The following is an 8,956-nucleotide window of genomic DNA, read 5'->3' on the forward strand; positions in this document are numbered from 1 at the left end:
TAGTGCTTCTCTCAGCATCCCTGAACATATGATGCTCAATAAATGAGAACATGTATTTATTACCACTCGGATAGCACTTTACACATACTTTTCCATATACTGTTTCCTTTGAACTTGATATACATTATCCCGTACAACCTTCCCAACGACTTCTGAAATATTATATCCTATGATCTAATAAAGTTGGGGTGACACCAAAGTGTGTGTATGCTCTTTCCACAACACTGTGCTGTCTCCACCCATGCTGACATTACCATTCCCTGAATCACTCATTCCACAAATATTTATTGGGCACTTGCCACATTCAAAGCACTGGGCCTCAGCAGTAGTGACAAGAAATATCACCCCCTCGGAAGTAAGGGGGGCCCAGGGTTGCCACCATACCTGCCCTGGGTCACATCAGTAGCCATTAAACTGGCTTTGCCCACTCAGAATCCGTGCTGCTCCATTTATATTTATTCTATACAGCTCTGAAGACAAAAGTACCCCCTTAGAGGACGAAGTTACTGCAAGAGGAAGCTAGGGGAAGTTCTGGAGGGGAAAATGCCCTTGCTAACAATTAAAGTTTCCAACAATGGAAGAGGGGGCAGCCTCTTGAGAATAGAGGCTGTGCTGTCTGTAACTTTAGCAGACACTAGGGAAGAGTCTGAGGCTTGACCCTGGGAGGAAGGCTTTTACAATCCATTCAATCTAAGAAGCTAGGAATCACTTCAAGACCACTTCTCAGAGTATAGGTTTTTGCCTTTAACTTGTCCCTTCAAATGTCAGATGTTTTTCCCTCGAGTTCATTATTTCAGTCATATTTTAACCTTCCAGTTTACACAGCGGGGTGAACTGGTATGAAAATGGTCTGGAACCATGGGGGAAAGGAAGGGGGGAAAGCTAGTTTCAAACAGAGAGGGAGGCAAACCATAAGAGACTCTTAAATACAAAGAACAAACTGAGGGTTGATGGGGGCAGTGGGAGTAGGGGAGGGGAAAATGGATGATGGGCACTGAGGACGGCACTTGTTGGGATGAGCACTGGGTGTTGTATGGAAGCAATGAATCACAGGAATCTACCCCCAAGACCAAGAGCACCCTGTACACACTGTATGTTATCCAACTCAACAATACAGTATATAAAATAAACAAATAATTAATTAATTTAAAAAGAAGAATAAAAAAGAAAATGCTCTGGAACTTAAGTGATTCCATGGTCCCAATGTAAATTCTCCTTATCCTGTCCTAAATCTGTATTCCCAGGGAAGAGAAACCCCCCTGGAAACTGATAATCTACCAAGTACACAAGCAGAATACAGGAAATCTTGGCCAAAGGAGGCCTTGGCTTTGCTTAACTTTGTCCAGGAAGCTGTGTAACCCACACTATCCGCTGTTAGAAATCTACAAGGACAAGCCAGGTCCTTGGTCCCATGGATTTTTTTTTCTTCAGGCATGAAAATGTTAAATATAGTCATAAAAACAGTGACCTAACCTGTGCCCAGAAATATATTTTTTAAATGATTTTATTTCCAGTTTATTCCACATTACTCTGGTCTCAAGCCAATTAGTAGAAACTCAGTACTTGACCTTAGCAGAGATTTGGGCTGAAACACGTGTGAGACAAACTTTTCTGAATGCCCTTTTTCCTTACCCTGCTAATGGAGAATTTTAGTCCCTTTATTTGTGACCGGGGTTCATGACAAACGACTTCTAACTCAAAGGGAAGGCAACAGAAATAAAAGACCAGTCCTCTATACCATCATAGGTCATCGGCTTCCACACATTGTCACACACATCACACCCAACTTGACTTTATAACTTCAGCTCCCTGGAGAGAGTTTATACTCACCTGGTCTCATTAAGGCAATGCACAAAATTGTACAGCCTTCCCACTGTGGGACCAATTAACCATTTCCATATCAGGCACCAACATAACCACATCATCCAGTTTGCCCTCATTATTTATGTCAAGTACTTAATTATGTTACAAACACTCAAAACAAGTGCCGTATTTTCATACTGTGGGTGGTGATTTCAGACATTAGAACCAATTGAGGGTCCCCCCACTGCACTGTTTCTATACTTCCTAATGTGTGCACCAAAATATAAAGTGATCTACAGCTTTCCACTTGAAGCATTGTTACAAGCAAGCTCTTAAAGGGATACGATCAAATATGCTTGAACATCTCATGGCATCTGAAAGGGAGAATTCCCAATATAAGGGGAAATGCACAGGTGACCATGTAGTGTACTAACCTCCAAATCTCATGGCAAACTCCCTCAGCACAGGCAAACAATGGCAACAGCATGAACAAATGGCACACATTTCTCAAGACTGAAAAATGACAGAATCTATTCCCAGAGTGGCATTCTTTACCAATCAATAAGCCCAGTGCCTCACATGACATTTTTGAGTTATTCTCTTTGGGATGAACAGCATATTTTATAGCTAATTGTTAGATTAAGCCTTGATATCACCATAATTTCCCAATAGTGAGGGTACTAAGTCCTAAGGAACTATGAAGAAAAGTGGTCAGCCTCTTTTTTAAAAGGCCATAAAGAATGAGAATAATTCCTATTGGCTTATAATAGTTTAGAAACGGTTAGTTTAGAAATGTAATAGTTTAGAAGTGGCCCAAAGGAATTGTTTGTTGCACGACCTCCAAATCCTGTCTCTAAAACGGAAAGCATGAATGCCCCAAAGTTGGCTTTCACCTTGTGGTTTTCTCTCCAGATCTTCCTTTCCTTGTTCATAGTTGCCTGTCAAATAGGATTAGAATCGTGACGCCAGCCCCAGGCCAGCTCAAAGGCTGCATCCGGGGCAGACCCTCAGATATGGCCACTGCGATGTTAACCTCGGTCTGGTGACAAGGCTCAGGCTCAGCTCTGGACACCAGGGCAAAACAGACTCCTTGGTATTCGGTCCTGGTTTTCTCATCAGAACGATGATGTCCCAGGATGACTTGTGGACAAATGTGAAAGGGAAAAGAGGAAACCTTTCTTTCAATCCAAAAGGAAATGACCCAGCAGGTCTATAAGCTGACAACCATATGCTAACTGTTGGCCATTATTGAGTCCCTTCTGAACTGCAGCAGGGGAGGGAAATAAGAGGGAGAGGGATGGTTAAGTACTCATTGGATGGGGCATGGAATAGGGTCTCTCCTTTGGGTTTTATCCCAGTACCTCTTTGTTAAGTGCCATTTTCCAATGGCTGGACCAGGACCCATTGAGGGTAATTCTTTGCTCTGCCGGCCCAGTGTTTGTTCCCAAGTTTAGTACCCATCCTCATGAAAGGCTGTGTGTTTCTTTAGGATTAATTTCAAGCCATATACTTCTGTTTTGAAAGAATGATGGCTTTTGCTCTGTAATGAGAGAGCAAAAGAGCAAAGACTTTTGTTACCAAATATTCAGCTCCCAAAAGTTGAGTCACTATCACGGGGCTAACCAGACAACGTCACCACCTTGCAAAGCATAGCATTGACACTATTTTTCCCTGGCACATCAATTTTCTCATAACAGCCAACTCCACTCTGTTTCTAAATTGTACGCCTTATAGAGAAAGGAAGGCCACCACTCCTCAGCCAAGCCCCTTCCCCAAAGTGCTGGCATAGCCTGTCTGCAGGACTATGCAATCATTCTTGAAAATCAGCAAAGCTGGGACCACGTCCCATTTATCTGACCCATAAATGCAGCTGCTGAAAAGAGATGCACGTTTCCCTCCCTCACAAATAAAAATCTAGGTAGAACATGCCTGAGTTGGTGGGAGAGTAAAGAGAGGTTCACCTGTCTATGCCGCCAGATTCTATAAAACACAACTGGTCAAATAGTAACAAGAGCAATCGCAGGGAAGCCCACCTACAATCGGATCTCAGAATAGATTCCCATTACTCCAGGGTGTCACACAGACTCAGTGGAATGATTTTTCAGCTTAATACAAAAGGAGAACTGCCACTGGGTAATAAATTCCTCTCTGTCCTAAAATAATAGTCCACCAGGTGATCATTGCAAGAAGCAAGAGGTGTTTTATCTCCTCCGTGGCGGCAAAGTGCCTCTTCTGATGCTGACTGATTCCCACATGCACAAACCCTGCTTGCCGCTCACCTCCGTCCCACCTTCCTGAGGACAAGGATGCTCCTGGCTGTATCAGCACTGCCAGCTGAACCGGCAGCAAACTTTATCACCAGTACCTCATCTCAGCCAGGCTCTCGGCTCCATGAAGCAAGAGTCCACCAATGCTAACATTCAAAGAACCCAGAGGAAGGGGAGAGAGGTCTGACTTCCAGAGGAGTGATGTGCAGTCGTTACCACTTGCCGTCCAGCCACTATGGCCGAATGGCAGCATCCCTCATCAGGCTGTCCTTAAACATCACCCACCGGTGACTAGCTGGAGTGTGTCTGTGTGTGTGTTGGTTGGGGGGGCAGGGGGTTCATTGTGGAGCCGGATGCTCTGAAATGCCCAGTGCTCCTGTACCTCTTCAGATATTAACATACGTAGGTCAGAATTAGCCAAATTTCAAACGGCCACGAGCATATCCCGAATGGCCCTCTGTCTGTACCTCCTCTCCTCCAAGTCCCAATCTAAATCTCGGCGTCTGACAAACCGCGGGGTGAGAGCCTGCAGAAACACTAGGGAAGAACCCTTGCCGGAACTGAAACCGAGATGAATACAACATTGAAAAAACACTTAGGACCTCGTGGGCTTGCAGGCAGAGCACGCGAACCCAGTATGTGCGAACCAACAAATGCAGGATTGGCCACAACGATTTATAGCAGAGATGCTAGCAGAGATTTATAGGAGAAGCGAGAGTGTGGCGTTCTTGCAAATGCCGAGGTTTGGGGGAGAAAGGTGGAAACGGACAATGAAAAAAGAAAAAGCGACGGATTCCAATGCAACCCAAACATTTGGAGCCAACCTTGCAATCAGAAATTTTACCATGATTTCGGTGATCCTGATGGTCTTTGAACCACGCTGGAAAATGTCACAAGCGATGTTTGAATTAAAATCCAGTAGATTTGCCAAAAGACCAATTGTTTAAAATTGGCAGCATTCCAGAGAACTTACTAGGCTGCATACTGCCCGGGGCTGAGAGAATTGCTAATTCTAGAGAAAGTTAATTATCACCTTATTGATAAAGGGGTAATTTTTAAAGCTTATGGTGTGGCTTTTGTGACTCATTAATTAAAATTTAGAGTAATTTACTAGACACAGCGGTGGCTTCTATTACATTATATAGGTATCAAACCATTTGGTTTTTGTTTTTTTTTTTTCCTCCCAGGGGCTGTTAAGAAGCCCCCTCATCTCTCCTCACCTGCCTTCCAAAGCACCAACAACAACCACAACAACAAAAACATTAAAAACGTGTAAATCTCAAACCAGCCTTTTGGGAGATCGCTGGATTCAGATGCCCAAGGAGGCACTTAAACAAAGCTCCCTCCTAGATAGGTCCAATGTGCCCACCAAAATGAACAGGCACGTGTGCTCCCACCCAAAGAGACCGCTTTTACAAACTTCATCTCCAAAATGTTAGACGGAATGTTATGCCCTTCGGTAGTTAAATGGGAAGAGAGTCACTCCTCCTCTCCTCGCTCTTCTCTCCACCTCACCATCCCCGAGTAAAAAAGCATAAGGCTCGGAGGCAGAGGACAGCACAGACCAAAACGGGAGGTGCTTGGAATCTGAAGCCCCCAGCCCCACCGGACTCGGGGCAGCGTCGCCTCCCGCTTCCTGCAGGACGCGTGGACTGCGGGGGGCACGCCCCGGCCACCTGGCTGGCGTCAGTGTGATGCCCAGGCTTCCAGGGGGACACGCCGGCGAGGAACGACGCCCCGCGGAGCTCAGCCGCCCCCTACCCCCACCGGCCGGAGCGAGTTCCGAGCTTCCGCCCGCCCCACCTCTGCCTGGACCCAACGGTGTCAGAAGGGCGAGCGTCTGTGGGTGCGGTGTGTGTCCTCCGGGCGCCCCAAACTGTCAGCAGATCTGCAACACCCTCGGAAATGGAACTCCCCCAACGTACGAAGGGGTATTCCTCTCTGAGCATTCCTTCTTTTCATTCCAGGGAACTTCAGTAATGTTGCCTTAAATTTGTTGGAAGTGTTTGCGATCCAGAATTGAGATTAAAAAATAAATAAATCCACCACGTTATGAGAGAGGTCTAACGCAGTCTGCTTGTGATTTTCACATCGTTTAAAGTTGCAAGAAATTTTAAATTCGATCTTTGTGCTTTGAGGCACCGACTGAATTTTTTACAATAAGCAAATATTACTTAACGTTGAGAAAGTCATTACTTTTTTGAATTTCCAGCGTAAAGGTTCTTGCAGCAGGACCACAGCCCCGTGGGGTGTCCCAGCGCGGACTTGATTTCTAGCAGCTGGTCTGCTGGCCTTACCTGCTGCTGGAGAGCCCTGGCACCCCAGCCCCCCAGAAACCAAGAACCAGAAAGTGAAACTGTTTCTGCTGGTTTCACTTGCCTTGAAAACATACCACCAAAAGCAAATAAAGGACCGAAAGCGATTTACTCTTGTTTCTCTTATTGTTTTACATTCTTTCTATTATCGTTCATTTACTTTTTTTTTTTTTTTTTTTTGCAGCCAAATAAAAGTAATTTTGGAGGCACGAAGAAATTGAAACACGTTACACACAGAAGGACTGGTTTTTGTGGGATTTGCACGTGTGATTCTATAAAGCAAGCCGACTGATAAACTTCCCAAAATATTAGAGACTGTCCACATACACAATTTAAAGAGCTAAGGAAAACATAGTTACATTTTCAAAAATATCTGTCACACATATGTTTAAAAGGTAAAGATTCTGGTGCCACCAAACAACTCCCCTAAAATTGAAGTTCCTACGTTAATGTTTTATTTGAGTTTAGATGATCACTACTGTCCTTCTAGGTAATCTTCACCCAGGTGCTGTTGCTCAAATAACCACCCCCCCCAACTCATTTTTTCAGGCTCGTTCTACCAAGCAACACAAAAATGCTCCACACAACTATTGTACCCCTAGATCGTTTACTTTACCACACTATAAATTCCTTCTTAGTTATTTTTATGCTTTCACTTCAAATATTCTGTGTTTTTTTAAGTCTTGAGAATAAAAGCAACTATGCCTCTCACTCTTCAAAAATGGTTCCTCTGGTTGAAAAGAAAGGAAAACGCAAGAGTGTACAACGTCTCGATTCTGAAAAGCCTGGATCACTTTCTCAAGTACCACAGGGTCTGAGACCAACCCAAAGCCACTTTCTCAGAAAGCTAGTGATTGTCTAACCCTCTTGAGTACTGTCATATAATCCAGAGACAACACCATGAATCACCTCTCCATTATTATATTATAGGTAGTAGAAAGGGCTTTGACTTAGCACCTCAACTATCGCTCAAATGACTTACAGCTGACACCACCCTCATCCACTGTCCTGTTCTGGTCGGCAAGCAAGCTGCAGAGGTACCTTCATGCTGCCCCGTTCCAGTTACACAACACCCCACCTGGGAAGAAGGTAGCTCTGTATTTGAACTTGGGAAAACTGATCCTGACATTCCATAGCCACCTGGTTTTTTCCCCAAAACTAACCAGTACCAGCAACTAGCAGTAAATAGTATTCTCATCTGTCTTGATAAATTAAGAAAAAAAAACAGTACAAAGACATGTAAAATATTCCATCTGGGATATAAATAATAAAATTCAATTTTAAAAAGTACTCTTGCATGTTCACAACACATCAATTTTAATAATTAGATTTTAGTAAATACGTTTATCCCAAGACATAAAACACTTTTTAAATTAAAACAAAACAAAAGCAAAGCGAAATCATCATGCAAAAAACCCACAAAAAACCCAAAAAAACCCCACAGGTATTTGAGTTCACATTCGGGGGAGAAAAAACAACTTTCTATATATTTAAATGCAGTTAAAGAGTAGTGAATGTGTACGTACCCCAAATTTATAAACTATATAATTCTATCCTGCATCTTCCTCTCTAAGATCTGGTTAAGAAATCAAACATTTTTGTTTTGAGTAGGAGGAACTGAAGTTTACCTGCTGGCCTCAGTGGTTTTAGGACAGGGCACTCGTGCATTGCCGTAGAGGTAGGCATGCAACCCAGATAAACTGAACCAGATAACCTGTCGTGATGACAGTAGAGAGAGAAGGAATCCTGTGTCAACGGCACACCCTCCGATTGTGCATCTCCCTTACCTACGGCTTGTTCACCAGAGCCCTGATCAGGTTCTTTACCAGGCCGGGAATGTTGACTCAGAAGACAGATGACTTTCGGTACATGCAAACCGAGTATTACAAAAGCTAATCTTCCACCCGTGTGTTAGTAGCTCACAGTTCGTCTCCAGCAGCCCTGCTCTCCGGCTGCAAACATCTCATTAGACTAATGCATTCAGCACAGGCAGAAAACTCGATTTACCATAGCTACAGCAATGAATTTCCATTACGATGACAGCTTCAACCACATCATGTCCGGAAAACCAGCCAACCACTGGCTTTTAAAGAACACACACATTTTACATGCAGAAAACGAGGCGTGTGTGTGTATGTGTGTGTGTGTGTGTGCGTGCGTGTGTTTCGTGTTTCCTTCCTCTTAGCAGCCCAACTAAGAGAAATGTGCAGTGTAGCTTTTTGCCGACATGAGCTGCAGGGTAATGACACTTCTGCTTCTTTGGTAGTTACGTCCTTGTAATAACCTGAATTATGTCACAATTGTCAGAATGGGTGTTTCCAACATTTCGGTTTTCATTACCCCTCCTCTGTTGCCATAGAAACCAGACTGTAACATCATCTCTTTGTCCCGTTCCTGCAGCAGTGTGGGCCAGCACCGGGCTTGTAAGATACTGGAGAGCAAGAGGAGTGGATGTTTGACTTTAGACAAATAAAACGATAACAACAAAAACATTCTAATAACATCACTGTTCAGGAGAGCCTGTGTGTTTGCCAGAATGTTGCCTACTCAGGCCAACACACCACGGTCATA

General features: G+C 43.9%; 1 protein-coding gene across 2 annotated transcripts in view; it reads right to left on the reverse strand.

The window, feature by feature from the left end:
• Positions 1 to 8,411, reverse strand: part of SCML4 (Scm polycomb group protein like 4) — a 124,556-nt gene extending 116,145 nt beyond the window's left edge. The window contains exon 1 of one of the 2 annotated variants that reach the window (XM_078447183.2): positions 8,173 to 8,411. The gene's annotated coding sequence lies outside the window, so the exon portion shown is untranslated. The remainder of the gene's footprint in view (positions 1 to 8,172) is intronic. The other variant, XM_078447185.2, reaches the window with a different exon arrangement.
• Positions 8,412 to 8,956: the final 545 nt, after the last annotated feature.

The sequence above is a fragment of the Panthera onca genome, chromosome B2 (genome assembly GCF_046562875.1).
Source record: "Panthera onca isolate mPanOnc1 chromosome B2, mPanOnc1 haplotype 2, whole genome shotgun sequence".
NCBI lineage: Eukaryota > Metazoa > Chordata > Mammalia > Carnivora > Felidae > Panthera > Panthera onca.